Genomic DNA, 19,051 nt, shown 5'->3' on the forward strand with positions numbered 1-19,051 from the left:
AGACATGCTGCCACAGCAAGGCAGGAGAGAACTGACACCTGAAAGCTGTCCTTTGACCAGTGAGGTGTGCCATGTATGAGACTAAACACAAACACACACACACACACACACACACACACATCATACACATCACATGCATACCATACACTCACACATACATACCATACATACATACATCATACATATCACATATACATACACCATATACACACATCATACATGCCACATACACACATCATACACACCACATATATACCACATACACATATATACCGTACACACATACCATATACACCACATCACATACACGCCATACATGTGCACATCATACACGCCACATATATACACCACACCATACACACACATCACACACATCATATAGACACATCATACATATCACACACATCATACACACTACATATGCACACATCATATACATCATACATATCACACACATCATATACATCATACACACATACATATCATCACACACATATACATCATACATATCACACATCATATACATCATACATATCACACACATCATATACATCATACGTATCACACATCATATATATCACACACATACATATCACACACACATAATACATACACACACCATACATACCACACAAACACAAATAAAATGCAGATGCATTTTAAAGAAAAGAAAGCGAAATCCCGGAGAAGAGAAGTCTGTCTTCAAACCACTGAGAGGACATAGGGAAGGGTCACTGGTACCTACAACTGCTTCTGTGGACAGAGGTAGACCTATAGCCAAGAGATACCAGGAGGAACTTGTCTGCTCAATACAGGAATTGTTGGGCTGAGAGCTAACCAGGCTGGCCCAGGCCATCACTTGGGCATGGGATAGCAGGGGCCTGGGAAAAACAATCATTGTGATCGAATTGGCTAGACTTGGATTAGGATATGAGGGATGCACACCCCTGGGTGTGCCTGTGAAGGCAGATCCAGAGAGCAGTTAACTGAGGAGGGAATGTCCCTTAAATGGTGGCACCATCTCAAGAGCTGGAGGCCTGAGACGAACGAAAGGAGGAAGAGAACTGAGCAGGCTGCACAGGCATTCCCCTTGCTCTGCTTCCTGATGGCCGAGGAGCAAACAACTCGGTTAGGCCACCTGCAGCACCCTCCCTCTCCATAAACCCTCTGGAGCCCCGCGGCAAAATAAATCCTTCCTCTTTCTAAATGGTTCTGTCAGGTAGTCACACACTTAAGCACACGTAACTAGTACAGGATGTGAGAGTGCAGTGGCTGGGTTGCAGAGGTTCTTCTCAGGACCTCTGAGTTCCTCCCAGCTGGGAGAAGCCGCAGACGTGACCTTGGGCTCTCTGGCAAGGGTCTTCACAGACTATACTATCACCTGCCACCAGAGAGCACAACAGCTCCGAAAGAATCCATAGTCATGGGAGCTTTACAAACCTAGCTGAAAGGCCTGTGGCCAATCTCAGCCAGAAGACTACTACCCACGGTGAATGAAGAGCTTATCCGGTTGTTATCACAGTCTAAACACATTGCAAATATGGGTGAAATGTTAGATAAATAAATAAGGGAGGGGGGAAAGGAAGGAAGGAAGGAAGGAAGGAAGGAAGGAAGGAAGGAAGGAAGGAAGGAAGGAAGGAAGGAAGAAAAGAAGGAAGGAAGGAAGGAGGCAGGCTAAAAGAAGCAGTTAGTTAAAAGGTTGGGAAGAAAACTTGATCAGCAAAGTGGCTGAGATGCAAGAAAGAGTTCCAGTCCCTAATGTCAGCACTGGGGAGGTGGGTTGGGAGAGGTGGGTCCCTGGGGCTCACTGGTCACACCAGTCTAACCTGATCAGCAAATAAAGAGACCTTATCTCACAAAACCAAGGTGGATGCCACCTGAGGAGAAACCAGGTTGACCTCTGGCCACCACGTGTTCGTGCAAACACATGCATACAGAAAACAAACAAAATAGATTTTTGGCTCTGCAAGGAGAAGCAAAGCCGTGAACAGGACGGGCTGATGCTGTGGAGTGGCTGACCTGCAGCTCTGAACCCGGGACAGCAGTGTCTGTGGGCCCAGTTTTCACAACTGGAATGACATGGGACAGAAAGGATCTCCAAGCTTGCCACTGGTGCCACTGTGTCCTGTAATCCCAGCACTCAGGACACAGAGGCAGGAGGATTACTCTTAAGTTCCAGGCCAGCCAGACCTTGTCTCAAGCAAACAAAAGCAGGGCACTGCATTCCTTACTGTCAACTCTGGGTGGGGTTACCTCCACCGCATTCAACTGGGTGAACAAAACAACGGCCAAATGCGCCTGGGGTTAAACTTCCCTGAGAGCCCGGTGAGGAAGAGGGCAAAGCGTCCTTCTCAGGACCCGAGCCAAGCTGTCCACAGTGGGCTCCCATTGTCTCAGTCAATAATCATCGGAAGGCCTGTGCCTGGGACTGCAGTTCCGAGAAACCTCAAAACCTCCGTACAGGAAAAGTTGAACATACAGGAAAAGAAAGGCAAAAAGTCTACAAGTCTTCCTCTCCAAAGGAACCCATAGGGAGTTAGCTCAGCAGTTAGCAGCACTGGCTGCCCTTGCCGTGGACCCAAGTTCAGTTCCCAGCACCCGCATGGTAGCTTAAGCGGACACCCTCTTCTGACCTCCGTGCGCACCAGGCATGCGTGTGGTGCACACCCGAACAGGCAGGCAAAACATTGATACGCACAAAATAAATAAGTCTAAAAAGGAATAAATAAATTTAAGCCTACAAATTTAGTCCTACAAAACACATGAAGAATCCTCCTACTAGCCGGGCGATGGTGGCGCACGCCTTTAATCCCAGCACTCGGGAGGCAGAGGCAGGCGGATCTCTGTGAGTTCGAGACCAGCCTGGTCTACAAGAGCTAGTTCCAGGACAGGTTCCAAAGCCACAGAGAAACCCTGTCTCGAAAAACCAAAAAAAAAAAGAATCCTCCTACTACGTGTAACAGCCCAGCGCATCAGCAGTTGGACCAGGAGCCAACCCAGAGGAAACAAATTCTAGGAAGCAGCCTGCAAACATACCCAAGCGTGTTGAGGATGTTTGAGTCATGAATGAAGACTCAACTCTGTCACGCAAGCGTACTTTCGAGCGGCACACACAGCTCACTGCTGGAGCAGCTACCATTGGCTGAGCCCACCCACTCAGAGGACCAGGAACACGTGTGCCTGGTCCCTATGGCCCATTTCTACTGGGAGCGCGGGAGGTGGGGCATGGCCCTATCTCTCAGATTGAGGGCCTTTGAAGCTGTTGACTGGGCAAACATCAGCCTCTTCCTGGAATAGTTGGGGGGTGGGGTATAACATCTGCTGGAGGTGGTAGAATTGGGCCCAGAGTTCTCAGTGGGGCGGGGCGGGGAGGGGGACGGTAAACATTTCCTCCAATGTACAGACACTGAAGAACCAACCTTGAGGTTGCAGACTGTGGCAGGGGCGCACGGCGGGGGGGGGGGGAGGGAGTGCTTTCGTTCCCTCTGGAGATATGACGGGCAACCGGGGGCAAAGGGCAAAATACAGTCCTGTTGTCAACCGGATTGTCTGCCCCCGCGCAGTACCAGTCCCTATGGCCTGCCTGAAGCGAACTCCTTTTCTGTGAGGTCCCTCTTTAAAGGATCAGCCTTAAGCAAGTTTTCCCTGCTGGCTTAGTAGCCGTGAATAAAACAGGAAGATTTTTTTAATTTGATTTTGGAAAAAAAAATGATTAAGTTAGAAGGCTCTGACCCAAGGAATGGTTTAATCCACTGATAAATTTAAACTGTGAATGGATTTAGGAGCCAGTGTAACTGGAAGGTGGGGCTTGGCTGTTAGAAGTCGGTCACCAAGGACAAGTCTTTGGGGGCTCTTGGCCCCTTCCTCTGACCGCTCTGCTCTGAACGCTGTCTGCTGTGATGTGAGCTATTCTGCCGGGTCCTTCTGCCATGGCAGACTGAAACCGTGAGTAATAAATAAATGACTCCCGCTTTACACAGTTTTGCTGGGGTCTTTGGTCACAGCTAGGCAAAAGTAACTAATACACTAAGCCCTCCAATTCCCTCATGATCTGGTTTAGGGTGAGCACTCCCACACCTCACTAGCCCATTGGGGCTCAGCTCCATGTCAGGGTATTTGACGCTGGTCTTGGAGGAAATAGCCTCCGAAGCTGCATGAATTCCCTCACCTCATCAAGGGCTCTACTCTCTCGTCCCTTCACCAGAGATGGCCTCCTGTCCTATGCAAACAGCCCTCTCCAGGCCCTATCTCTGTCCTTAGGAATCAGGAAGGACAAAATGACCTCTTAAGTAAATGTTGTTCATCTAATTGATTACCCAGAGAAGACAGTATTAGAGCCTTCTCTCCCACGGGTGCCAATCCCCAAAATTAATCTCTTAGTAAGTGCAAGACCTAACTGGAAAGGGAAATTTCTAAATTTTAAAAGGAAATGGGAGAGGAGGCTTGGGTATAACTCAGGTATAAAGGGCTTAACCAATGAGCAAGCCCTGAATCCCACTCCCAGCACCACATAAACCAGGTTCCACAGTGTGCTCCTATAAACCTAGCGGTGGGTAGGGAAACCTCAGAGTCATCTCAGGCTACACAGACCCTATGTACATAAAAATGTAAAGAAGGAAAAAAATGCCTTTTAAAATCACAATGAAGGGGAAAAAATATAAAGCTCAATACTGACCATAAGACAAAAGTTTAGAAATGGGATGATATGGGAATTAAGACGCTTATTCAAAAATATATGCAGCAAAGAAAAGTAAAAATAAGCCACATAATTAAATATTTTTACAATTTCATACATGAATACTGTTTTTACATCATTTTCCTTCTGTTCTTCTCCATTTATGACTTTTTCTTTTAGTATTGCTATTCACACACACATATGTGTACGTGTATGTGTGCGTGCATGCGTGTATATATAAGCCACTGAGTGTATTTCCTATTGTTTGGATGTACACGTGTTTAAGGCTGACCACTTGGAGCTGGATAACCTATCAGGGGGCTCATCTCCCTCTCTATGTAGGCATTTACTGCCCACAGCTCTTCATCTAGGGATAGGGCCTAGTGAAATGTCTCCCGTTCGTATCTGCGTGCTGGCTGGCAGCAGGTTTCCTGGTCCTCTGGCTCGTATGAATTAGTCACATTTTAAAGACAGAGATAACTCACAGAAGTCCAGTGTTTAGTATCCGAGTGGAATAAAAAACAAGGTCTGTGCCCCGTAGAACAGGAAGCCAAACTACAACATCGTACGGCAGAGAACATCCAAAGCTTTTATTCACTAGTGTGAAGGACATTCGCTTTAAACAAAGCACAGGGTTTCCAAGAATTAAAGTCTTCGTTCGTTCCAAAAATTAAGAAAGCTCTGGAGTGCTACAGTCGCTCCTGGGAGGAAGTGACATTGAACCAGAGACCTGAAAACTGAGAAGCCTTCAATCGAGAAGCTGAGGGAAGAACTTCTAAGAACTCCGTGTGAGGAGGCCTTGAGCTGGGAGGAACCTAGAGAAGGGCCATGTGGCTAACCAACCGCAAGTAACAGTGTCTCACACTGTCAGAACGAGGTGGGGAGACAAAGAGAGTCTGTTGATGGGAGTGCTGGTGACATGCCTGTCTTAGCATGTCCCTTCTTGACCCCTTATTCTCCATCTCACAGTGTCAGTAGCACCTAGGGGACATGAGACCTGAAGCTTATCCAATCATTCAGCTGTAAACAATGGGATCCTGGTTTTGTTTTTTGTTTGTTTGTTTATTTGTTTAGCAAAATGAATAGAACTGAAAGGCATTGTGCTAAGCCCATAAGATAAATACCACATGATCTCTCTCATACACGGAAGTTATAAATCTAGCTAGGTGCCAGGTACACACCTGTAAACCTAGCACTCAGCATGCTGAAGCGGGTAGGTGAAGATTTTGAGGCCACCCTAGGCTACAAACATTCACTAAAAAAGAAAATATCAAGTAGTCACATGATGTGGAATCATGATTTCGAGAGTTTGGGAACAGGGGTCTTACAAGACGAAGGGAAACTGAATTTCAGGTTTAATCAATACGTGCATGAGTTGGACAATCACACTGGACCTCACTAATATGCACAATTAATACATGTGAGTCAAAGTTAAATGTTTTTAAATTCCAAAATCACAAATTCAAAACAGTTAAGCCTGATACAAGTGAAGAACTCTGCCACAGGACCAAGCCAGACTTGTGGTACTGGGGAGAGCGGCAGCAAAGGACCCTGGTATGACTGTTCCTGTAATATCTCTTCACAGAGAGTATATCTCCCATGATGACTATTAGGAAGTTCTGGTTGGAAACCTTGAATCTCTGTAGTGTCCTGTGCTTCCACAACCCTCTGGAGACACCATGTCCCGCCTGGCTTTCTCTATCACATCTAGTGGATTTGGTGGGTTTTGTTGTTCGTTTGATGGTTGTTGATGCTTTGGGTGTTATTTTCCTCTCCTGGCCTTGTGACCAAAGCAGGAAACAAGAAACTCAAGCCCTGTCCCCTTCCAAATCTGACAATGAAGTGGATGCTGTGTATTGTGCGTCTATGTTCTTGCTATTCTATTGTGTGTCTACGTTCATGCTATTCTGAAATTAAGGTATACGAAATAAGGAGATGAACACATACAGAGATATAGTCATCACTTCCCGGCTTCTTGGCTAACACCGAGTGCTGAGATACGTCTCTATAAATACAAGGACAAGCTCCTTGAGGAAGGCGCTGATGCTTCCTTTTTCTCCCACCTTATCCACTAGCCATATGGAAAGTCTTGTGCTCATTAAAACTGGAAAGGACTGAATGAGAGAATGGCGAATAAATGGCTGTTGCTCCACCCAAGGGCCTGGTCATTTATTTGTTTCTCAATATCTATTGAGGACCTACTATACTTAAAGTTGAGTGCCAGAAAACAATAAAAAGCAAGGCATACTTGTCCAGGAAACTGGGGGAAAAGGGAGCTTTGGTATAGACCCAGGTCCTAGGGCAAGGTTCAGGAACATACCACTGGAGCTGAGCTGGTGGGTCAAAGGGAAACTGGGAATATCTCAGGCAGTAGAATCTGAGGTCCCTGCACCACTGTTTTTTTTGGAATTTGAAACCAGACTGGAGGAGAATTATGAAAGCACAAATACTTCCTTACCACCTGACTGTTCCCTGGCCCTTCACCTCTTGTTTAACACACCCAACATGGAACCAGGAACCAAATCTCTGGGCAAACTGTTGAGTTCCGAAGCTGGCACCCCTTCCAATCAATCAGAATCTCCAACAGTGAACACCAATCCAGCCTACAGTGTGCTGAGGCCTTCCCAGCTCTAGGCCCCGTCTGCAGCTTCTTTTGCAGCAGCCTGACACACGAGGAGCCGAGAATTCAAGCCCTAGGAGTTCTGTTGTTTTGACCATGGAAACGAAGGGGTCGGTCATTGCATCTACACCTTTAAGAACCACAACATTCTTCTGTTGATTTTTGGTAAGTTATTTGGTTGCCACTTTCTGTTAGTGCAAAGGCAGAATTTAGTGTCTAAGCTTATGCCTCTGGAGGAAGCAGGGCAGGGTTCAACCTGTCTCAAATTTGATAACATCAGCAGAGTTCCTCTTTACCCCCATCTTACACCAGGAAACAGCCATACACAGCCTCCACGCAGAACACCGGTGATGGCTTTCCTTAAGGCAAACATCAGCTAAGGCAGATACACATGAGAATGACATCATACTTGGAGCCACTCACTAATACAAGCAAACTCTGACTCTCACAACGAGAGTGAGAAAGCCAATCTTTCCCCATGATGACTCAGTGATTATATCAAAATATAGTTCCCATACCTTATTTTCTGCCATAAAACATGACTCTGCTTTCTCTGTTCTTAGAGAGACCGAGATGCTTGTGGATAAGAAGCTGAAGGAGCCAACCTGAAGACAAAATTACAATTTAAGTCACAAGCAGACACCCTGATCTCTAACGCTTGGCGAAACACACTGTGAATTACCATTTAACTTCCCTATTTCGAAAGAGCTCTAGGGAGATATTTGAACCGAAAGCTGAAGGGTAGGCATGAGGAAAAGATCTCTGGCAGATGGGAGATGCTAGCAAGAGCTAGCTAATGGAGGGACCTGTTGACTCCATCCAGTATCCAGATTGTTCTGTAGGCCATGTGGGGCTGCAGGACTCACAGGGCCTGCCCTGTCAGCTTTGCCTTAGAAGAGGCTCTCTTCTTAGTCTGAGTGGGAGACGAAAAGGGACTAAAGGCAGAGGGACTAGTTAGGCAACACTCTTATGTAAATTGAGCAAGAAGTACCAAACACTGAAAACACTAAACACCACATAAAGTGCTGTGGGGGAACCCAAAGCGGTTCCAGGAGCCAACACCTGCAAGACTTACTCACTGCTCCCAGGGATCTTAGAAGGTGGAGGGTGGAGACGGCCTCCTGCATTCCACAGCTGGCATGTCCACAGCAGAATGCAGGAGGAGAAACAGGTTTGGAAAGGAAGTTAGTAGCTGCCTTGTCGACGCATGGAGTTGGTCACCCGCGTAGGATGCCCACATCAGGTGAGCAGTTGGGTCTGGCACCAGGACAAAGGGCTGGCCTGGGAACAACACAAACATTTCTCAGTGACACTCCTGTCCCCACTTAATGAATTTTTTTAAAAATAGACATTGGAGAGGTAACTCTCTCAAACCTGTAGAGACTGCAGCTGTGGATTTTATCTAGCACTGTCCTGCCTGGAGGCGGGAAGGAGGCACAAGTCACTTCCTGGGAGAGGCAGGAAGGGATGTGCCTGCAGGGATCTGAGACTGTGGAACCCCACCTCTGCAGCCCCACATCCTCAGAGACAAACCGCTGGGGGGGGGGGATGAAACACCAGCTCAAGAATCACGTTTAAAACCTGCTCCTTATTTCCTTAGACAAGCCACTTTTCCTCTCAGACTCGGCAGAACTATAAAGCAAAATTGCACAGATGGCCCCATAATTCCAACGCACACAAATAAGAAACTTATCTCTCTAATTCTTTCTTTATTTTGAAATGTTTTTTTTTTCCCTTGCAGAATTGGAAATCAAATCAAGGGCGTTGCTCTTTCACAAGTACCTAACATAACCCTCAGCCATTTTCTTAACCCTAAGGACTATTTCTTTTCTAAATACTTTGTTTTCTTGGTATATTACACATATTGATTGTAAAATATGGACCAGGCAGTGGTGGAGCATGCCTTTAATCCCAGCACTCAGGAGGCAGAGACAGGTGTATCTCTGTGAGTTCAAGGCTGGCCTGGTCTACAGGTTGAGTTCCAGGACAGGCTCCAAAGCTACAGAGAAACCCTGTCTCAAAAAACAAAAACAAACAAAAAAAAATTAGTAACAAGAGAGAGAGCTCAAAAGAGAAAATCAAAATAATTCCAGCAACAACCAGTAAGAGATGGCACCCTAAGGCCTTGCTGATTGCCTCTGACCTCTAACTGTGCAGGTATTCTTGTGTCCCGCTCTCTGCCCTCTGCAGAGAAATGGAGAATGACACTCAGAACAAAGCATATCTGCCACCAGTGAGACAGAGTTCAGTGCTGCACAAAATTCCACCGACCCTCAGAGCAACACCTCAAGGGAGAGAGAGAGAGACCCATGTCTCCATTTTACAAGAAAGAACACCGAAACAAAGCAGTTTCAGGAACCCACGGCCACAGGAGCAGTAAAGAACAGCCCAGAACCCCAGGCAGCTTTCTGTGCTGTCTTCTTTTATAACATCTGTTCACGTCACCTTGAACTTTTCAAATACTTGCAGGCCACGCTCTTACAAATGGCCCACATAGTCCCTGACCGGTCTGCATTCTGTCTTCGCTGTTGTGGGGAGGGCTCTAATCATCTTCCTCCTGTGTCATTCTCTTCACTCAGCAAATTCATAGAGGTTGAACGTGCTGGTCAAAGGGTTTGTGCATCCTCAGCACAGTTGACAAATAACATCAACACAATTGGATGGACCTTCTTCCTTTTACAGTTTATAAGGGTTCCGCTTGTTCGCGAGCCTGTTAATGTTGAGAAGTGTCTCATTTGTACTGCGCGTCGTTCACACCTGAAGCTAGGAATGAAGTTCATGATTCCTGATGAAGTGGAAGGTTTTTCAAGAGTCATTGACCATTCCGCAACTCATGTGAATCAGCGTTTACGCACCTCGGGGGCTGGGAAGATTAAGGGCAGGTGATCTGAGAGAAAGACAGTTCATTTCATTCATCTACCAACAATAAAAAGGCAATCACCTCACTCATACAGGGGATGTTCTAAACTTTCTGTGTATTAAAATGAATATAAACCAGCAATTACTGGGCACCTGTAGTATATTGAACACTTGCCCTAAATACCATAGGAACTACAAAAGGAGACACAGCATCATCACCCCAAAAATTTTTTTAAAAAAAGTTGGAAAAGGAAACAAAACAGCCATACAAGAAGGTGTTTTAAACTTAATTGCCCTCTCATGTTGTCATTCATGGACGGAGTTTCCATCTCCTTTTTGGCCTGGTTGGACCAACCTTCAACCACTGTTGTTAACCGTGTGTCTCTGTTCACATCACCTGGGAGCTCGGGGGCAGGGATGGCATCTTACTCACAGCGACGTCACATCAGGTCTGTGAGTGGTTTCATAACGCCTTCCTAATTACTCAGTGATGCACATGAGGGACGGGTTGTCATGTCCTCAGCCCACTCCCATGTTATTAGTTCAGTGCACACCCAAGAGCATAGGAGCATAGGCCAGATCCCCAGACATTATGTGATAGCAATAGACATCAAATTACTGTCAACGGCACTAACCCTCCGTCGGCCTAACCCCTGCACCTTGCAGAGTCAGGGCATTCCCATCTGACAGCTCTTGATGCTGCAGATTCTGAGGGATTAAGAGTTCTAGTTTTGACTGCTTCTTATCACTTGTTGATGTCCACAACTCCCTGCCTTGCTTGGGAGTCCTAGAACACGTGATTATCACCAGAGTGTTTATTAGGAAAGGAACCCTTGGACCAAGTCCATTTCACTACCCTGTGTTGTAGTAGTGTCCCATGTCCTTCCCACCCCCATCCCTCCCATCAACTCAATTTGTCCAGGCATCTCCTGGCTCTGTCCCTCTGTCTTCTCAGAGCCACTTTGGCTCAGCCCCTTTGAGGTCTCTCCTTTTCTCCCAGCCATGTCTCACCTGGCCTCTGATGTCCCCCCCAAGTTTTCCCTTAAGTACTTACTAACGTGTTTCCTCTAGAACAAGCCTGCTAAATAAACAATTCAAATTCAGTAAGTCCTCCACTGCTTAGAATGACAGAAACATCAGATAAGGAGGGGAGAGGGAAATGGGGGTCAAGGCAGGGTGAAAAGGACAGGCTCCTAAGGCCAGATTGGAACCCGACTTAAAAGTATAAGTAAGGGGATGTCAAGATGCTCAACAGTTAAGGGAACCAGGGTCCCAGAACCCACATGGTAGCTCATAACTCTATGTAACTCCAGTTCCAGAGGATCTGACAACCTCTTCTGGTCTCCGAGGCCACTGTACACATGTATGTGTACATAGATATACATGCAGGTAAAACACACACCCACATAACTTTTAGAAACAAAGAACCTTTGTAAAGGTAAATGTAGTTGCGAGGTAAATACTAACATGAGCGGAAGTGGCTTTGCTCGATCACCTCTTTCTTTCCTTCTCTCTTCCACCTGAGGCCTTCAGTATCAGAGAAAGGCATCTGAAAGTTGCGAGGTGAGACAGGCAGGTCTGTGTGCCTTGTTCCTGGTCCCCTTTGAAGACGACAAGGGCCTGAGTTTCCAGGCACACACATGCCTCACGTGTGACATCATTCCTCTTGGGTGTGGTAGATGCCCCCTCCCCCCTTCTGAAGAAGCGTGCAACAGAGGCAGCACTAAGAAGACTGTGGAAGAGGGAAGACCATCAGAGCAGAAGCCAGGTCCCAGGGGTGCGACCCTGAAGAAAGCGAAAAGCGTGGAACTATCGTGCCCCATGCCATAACGTGACTCAGCAGAAAATGAAGCTCTCTCACTGACATGCTCACACACTTCCCCAGGTGCCAGCGTGCATCATGGGCACCCCAGACCACACCAGCCCTGCACTAGACTCCATATCCGTGTGACCTCAGAGGACATTACTAGGCATTGTGTCTTCAGTTCTTCCTCCATCCAGTCCAGGTCGGGCCTGTGTTCTCCCTGCCCAGACTCACTCTCCATCGCTTTTCATTCTATATCTTTCCATCTCTCCTTCTCTAATGTCTCCTCATATCCTATGATAGGCTCTAGTTTACAGCACTTAAAAGCAAGGACAGGAGCTGGAGAACTGGCTTCATGGTTAAGAACACTTATTGCTCTTGCAGAGGACCCAGGTTTTGTTCCCAGTACCCACATGGCAGCTCACACCCATCTACAACTCCAGTTCCAGAGGACCCAATGCTCTCTTTTGTCTTATGAAGGCATACACATGCTGTACATGCATATATTCAGGCAAAATATGCGTACACATAAAATAGATAAATCTTTTTTAAAAAAAAAGCAAAAAAGCAAGTAGAACTGGACATGGTGTGCACACCTGTAATCCCAGTGTTCATAATGCTGCAGCAGGAGGATTGTGAGGGCAAGACCAGTCCGGGCTAGATAACAAGAGTCTATCTTGAAAATGAGTGGATGGATGGATGGATGGATGGATGGATGGATGGATGGATGGACCAACAGACAGACCGACCGATGGATGGACGGACAGACAGACAGACCGATGGATGGATGGATGGACAGAGAGACAGTCAAATACTTCAGAACTTCCCTTTGTGTGGGTCCCAAAGAAGAAGATGGAATGACAGAAGGGAGGTTGGACACTTGGGGGCTGGCCCCAGTGTGATTCTGACCCCAGTCATCTGGAAAACTGTTCCACGGATCAGAGGCCCCTGTTTAAGGTGCTCTATGGATCAAGGCGCCTCTGCTCAATAGTCTTTGAATGATTACACTAGCTCATAATGGAGCTCCAGTAGCGGTGAGGGGAAGTGGGGGGGGGGAGGCACTTCATCTTGTGCACCGAAAGACAAATCAGCATTCCCACTATTGTTCCCTTTCCACTTGAATGGCCTTCTCTCTTGGAGCCCCTCCTGCTTTGGGAGTTTCTCATTCCCTTTCACTTGCAATTAACTTCAACAGAGGTGGCTGACGCACTCAGCCCTGGAGTCTATGGGCTTCGTTCTTCGTCATCCACAGCTCCTGATCGTGGGGTCACAGTAGCTACACCCACTGTTTTCTGTCTGCTGCTGCAGCCCCAACCCCACTTCTCTTCTAAAGCCACACCTGCTCTCCCCACTTCCCCCGCCTCAGTTTACCAGCTCAAGCCACCGCTGTCTGAACTCATAATCACTCATGGCACGGCCAACACCCACCACTGTCAGATGCACTGGAGAAATCCGCTTCAGTCAACCTTATTGCTCACTCTCTCTGCCTTGAAGCTGCCCACCCTCTAGGAACTATAATGCTACTCTCTCTGTCACTGTGGGGCCCTCTTGGACACTTCATCCACTTGCTGTCAATCAGCCCATATACTGCAGCTTTTTTGTTTCTGAACAATTGCACTCCCTGTTGCAGTTTTCCTTGTCAGCTCTAACTCCCGGATTTATACATCCAGTTTGGAAATCCTTCCTGCGTGACAGATTTGCATAAGCGACTGTAAGCTGTACATCCCTGTCATACATGCCAAGGTCACCTCAAACTGAACTACCTTGTAAGGAACTCACAGTCTCCACCCTGGCCCTCACCGTGCTCCTCCTGGGATCTCTGTCTTACTCAGAGACACCACTCACTATCCAGGCAAACCAGACACCCTGAGTCATCCTTCGCTTTGCCTTCTGTCCCGCAGCCTGCAGCTAAGATCCGCTCTCTGAATAGCCCTATTCTTTTCAGCCCATTCCCAGTCTTCCGCTCTCCCCTGACTATTTCGTCATCTCATCTGGAGTGCTGCCACAAGCTCCTCATTAGAACCCCTGGTTCCAGAGTTACTACTCCTACACCTATTTCCCTAAACACAGTTGCCAAGGTGACCATCTTAACCCCAGATCTGGAGATGTCATGTCCTTGCTTTCAAAACTCCCTATTGTCTGTAAACAGGATTCAAAGTCATTGGCGTGACCACCACGGCCTCCTCTGACCAGGTGCCCATTCATTCTCAGGCACCAGCACCAGTCTCTCTTTGTCCCGAACATTTACCTGTCAGTCATTCCCCGCTGACACCGTGCTCGTCCACACTGCCACATGTCTCTCTTCAGGGACACTGCCCTTTCTCTTCCATCCTTCAAAACGGCCCATCTACTGTCTGTTCTAAGAGGCATCACAGCCCTTCCCTTGCTCTCCTGAGACCTTCTCTGCTTAGCTCTACCTCAGTGTTGGTCTGCTATTTTGAAATTACCTCTTGATGGACCTGTGTGCCAACATCAAACCAAAGGCTACTGAAAAGGAGGATTTACCAGGGAGTATATTATGCCCTCAGAAATGTGAAATTGAGTAATTCTCACAGCAAGGATGTGAGGTGGTGTTACCCACGAAGAGACTGAGTCTCTGCAGAACAGGGTGCTTTCAGGTCTAACCTGGGAAACATGAGCTAGGCATGAAGTTAGAAATGAAAGTGAGATGCCAGGGCCTGGACTCGGGAAGATGGTCTTGATGAGGGGTCTGATGAAAAGAAGGAAGGAAGATTCTAGCAAATGAGAGGGTGTAGATTTGTGACCTTGGCATTGTTGGTTCCCTTTCTTTTTCTTTTTTTTCTTTACTTCTTTCTTTCAAGACAGATCTTTACCATGTAGCCCAAGCAGGTCTGGCACTTGTGATCCTCCAGCCTCAGCCACACGATACAAGCACGTGCCACCGTATCCAGCGAACCTAAACTACCAGACCAGGCCTACTCACCCCTAACTCTGCTAGATGCTGCCGGCTCTGATGCAGGTAATGAGCCCACAGATATCCACCACTCTGAATCACAGCTGCCTTCTCCCTCGCTCCTTACTCAACCCCTGCTTGCTGAGTGAGAAGACAATCATGTCTCTGACACAAGGAGATTCCTAGTACAGCTCATGACAGAGAGTGTCTGCAGCTTCGCCAGGTGGTAGAAGATACACAGGGACATGTGCAGACAAGAGACAAGAGACACCAGCCTCCTACTTTTTTTTTTTTTTTGGTTTTTCAAGACAGGGTTTCTCTGTAGTTTTTGGAGCCTGTCCTGGAACTAGCTCTTGTAGAACAGGCTGGCCTCAGACTCACAGAGATCCGCCTGCCTCTGCCTCCCAAGTGCTGGGATTAAAGGCATGCGCCACCAACACCTTGGCTTTCTCCTCCCTCCTTTCCAGCAGCCTCCCTGTACCACAGGAAGACAACAGAGGGGGCCAAGGCAAAAGACTTAGACATGAGACAAGCCCAAGGAAGCTGAAGCCCAAGACCAAGAAAACGCAGGCAACAGTGTGATCACAACAGCAGCAGGAGAGGTAGAGTCGATGACCCCGCACCTGCACCTCTTCCTCCGGAGGTCCTACGGTGCCTGCGTCTGCATGAGGAAGTCAAGGATATTAGGTTGGAATAGTTTCAACTAAGAAAAACTGAAACTATCATCTTAGTCTATGAAACATAAAAGACGGCTGGGAGTGGCAGGTAACCAGGGAGAAAGATAAGGTCCCCTTCTCTGGTAAACTCCAAGCCAAACACAGGTGAAGAGCCAGAAGTTTGTCTGCCCTCACTTAATTCAATGGCCACCGAGTCAATGTGTCACTTCCTCAAGCTCCGTCTTATGCTTGCTTTAAAACCCATGGTCCTAGGGGCAGAGAAGGTGTTTCCTGCTGGGGCAAAGGGAATAACCACAGATTCCCGAGGCCTGCAAACAGTCCTGCCCATATTCTTCATTTGCCAGTGGAGACTTTCAGAGACTTGCCCACCCCCTTCAGATAATGGCCTTTTGTTGACCGGTTCACAAGGAAGTGGACTCTGTTGTCCTCCTTTCTCCCCTCCCCTTAGCCAGTTCCACCCCATGTCAGCTGCAATAGAAGGCACCAGCAGGGTCAGCCACCTCCGGGTGTCTGTGAGGAGTACATGCAGCCCTGACTCACCTTTCATTGCTCAAGAAGGGAAGGAAGCCTGGGAAACTTGGGGTCCCCCTCCAGAGAAGAAATGGCAGCTTGCAGGCACTGACTCAGAAGACTCTCTCTTATAGTAAGAAGAAAAAAAAAACATCATTGAGTATTTTCTCCTTGCATTTATTATCTCATTAAAAGTTCCCAACAAACACACAGTGGGACATCCCATTGTGCCCATTTGGTAGAGGAAATAGGACCATGAGCTGCTTGGAGCTCACACAGGTAACAAACGGAACCACAGAGACACAAACACACACCTTCTCCACTTCAGAAATCTGGCTGAGACCAAGCACTCAGGAGCCACCCTTCTTCCTTAGCATGGACAATGATGGTGCTCCTGGTATTGGAACTCCTCGTTCCCATCAGAGTGCGAGCCTCCCAAGGCTAGAAACCACTTTCTAATGGTGTCTTGGGAGTGATAGGAAGAACACAATGCGGACTAACTGAAGCATACTTAATATGTGGGATTTATTGTGAAATATTTATATTTCACCAGCTAATATCAAGTACTATTTTTCCTCTACAGCGAGGTTTCGTGATCTCAAAATTACTGACATTTTAGGACAAATCTGTCTTTATCAAAAGGATTGCTCTGTGTTCTGAGACACCCTGACCTCTATCTCTTAAATGCCAGTTGTACCCTCAGATACCCCATATATGACAGCCTCAAATATCCCCAGACATTGCCAGATGCCCCATCAGTGGGGGAAAAAAAGACACCCTTACAATTGAGCACTTCTGCTCGAGAGTAAACAAATAATTGAATAAAACAGCAAGAAACTACTTCCGGCTCTGCTCAAATAGCCATTACGGTAGTTAGTCAGCGAGAACTCCTGTGAGCCTTCATCAGCACCCAGAGCACTCAGAAAGCCCAAGACAAATCTTCCCATTGTCCCAGACCAAACAGGGAATTTCACAGCGGGGATGTTACCAGCTAGAGGGACTCTGCAGTCCATCGGCCTGGGTTCAAATCCCAGTGCTTGTCCCAAGTCACTTTCCATAAAGAAGTGGAGCAGAGATAAGCTCCAAAACTGTCATCCCTGTACCCACCACCTCCTCCCGTTTGTCACCAGACCCTTGAAGCCATTAGGAACATCTGGCTTGTTTGGGTCTTTTCCTACCATCCAGAAGGTGAACGTGAACTAAGTCAGAATCTCTGGCTTATAGCATAACTATTGACATATCCATCATAATAAACTAGTATATTATCTTTCATGGAATTGTATTGATGCCAAAAGTTGATAGTATAGTTTTTTGTGTTAATTCTAAAAATTTGATCTAACATTAACTGTTTCCTATTAGTAAATTATAAATGAACTATGTGAATCAGTACATCTCCATCTGATATCTATCATAGTCTCAAGATAAAAATATTTCATTAAAATGTCTGTATCCTTGTGTGGCAATAGATAGATAGATAGATAGATAGATAGATAGATAGATAGATAGATAGATAGATAGATAGATAGATAGTCTTATGTATTCCTTGTGTACATGAGGATGACCTTGAACTTTTAACCCTCCTGCCTTACCTCCCAAGCAGTGCCGGGACCACAGGCCAGCACCACCATGGTCAGTTTATTTATTTGCTTAGAATCAAACCTAGGACATTTTAAGGAAGATCTCTACCAACTGAACTATATCCTCAGCCAGAATGTGTAATGATTAGTCAAAAATGTTATGATATTAATGAGTAAAGATAGACATGGGTTATATGGTGATGTTTATAAAAAGCAATGCTTTAAGTGCATCAAAAACTATGTTTTAAATAAACATTTATTTTAAGAAATTATTAAATATTTTATGTTATTTAAAAAACCTATTGTTTAGGTAGTAATCTTCAACCAAAGGACATGTTCAAAATATGACTGTTGTGCAATATTAGTTTAAGATGTATTACATTCATTTTTGCTGTGAAGCTGTGTTACTTTGCCTGCCTAAAACACCTGATTGGTCTAATAGAGAGCTGAAGGGCCAATAGCATGGCAGGAGAGAAATAAATGGGGCTGGCAGGCAGAGAGAATAAAAGGAAGAGAGAAGAGCAAGGAGAGAGAAAAAGAGGAGAGGAGGCCACCAGGGGCCAGTCATGGAGTAAGAAGGGAAGAAAGACATACAGAATAAAGAAAGGTAAAAAGCCCAGAGGCAAAATGTAGAAGAAGAAAAATGAGTTAATTTAAATTAGAAAAGCTGGCTAGAAACAAGCCAAGCATTCATAAGTGGAATAAGTTCCAGGAATAAGTCTCCACGTATTTATTTGGGAGCTGGGTAGCAGACTCCCAAAGATTATATATATATAATGACTTTTAAATCTGTCTTTCTCAATATTTGGGGAAAGAGTACTACCAATAATTTTGAAGTTAGTGTATCAGTAACAAATGACACACACAGCAGGATCACAACTGTGCACATGTGACAGGAAAGTAGATACTGTCCTCTGTTCTGGCTTGCAGGGGAGATAAGCTGCCACACACAGTGACAGCATGTAGGTGCACCTACACAGTGTTAGATCAGCACCTAGGAGAAATCACAGTTGATTAATAGCAATCACTCGCAGCTTGTAAGTCAATAAAATGAATCTGAGGGTCCTCCTGTGGTTCAGTTCATCAGATGATACTAGCAAAGACGGTTTGGGGCTGAGCTCAGGGCTAATTTTCATAGCCAAGTTGGGTTACCACTTGCAAGCCTGTGTACGTGACATCATTCACCTCATGGGACCAGGGCTTCTCTCTCTTCTTCTCCCAGAGCCAGCAACAGCACCAAACACAGAGACATTTGGGGAACACTTGACACGTAAGTCCCATTCTTCCCTTGGGTCCTTATCCTTCTTGCCTTTCTTCTCCCAATACCCTTACTTTGGTACTTTTTAATCTGGTTTTTCTCGAAGATATTCAAACACCACCTGTCCTGGTAAGGGTTTCTGTGATTAAACCACCCT

The sequence above is a fragment of the Microtus ochrogaster genome, chromosome 5, assembly GCF_000317375.1.
Source record: "Microtus ochrogaster isolate Prairie Vole_2 chromosome 5, MicOch1.0, whole genome shotgun sequence".
In the NCBI taxonomy this organism is placed as follows: domain Eukaryota; kingdom Metazoa; phylum Chordata; class Mammalia; order Rodentia; family Cricetidae; genus Microtus; species Microtus ochrogaster.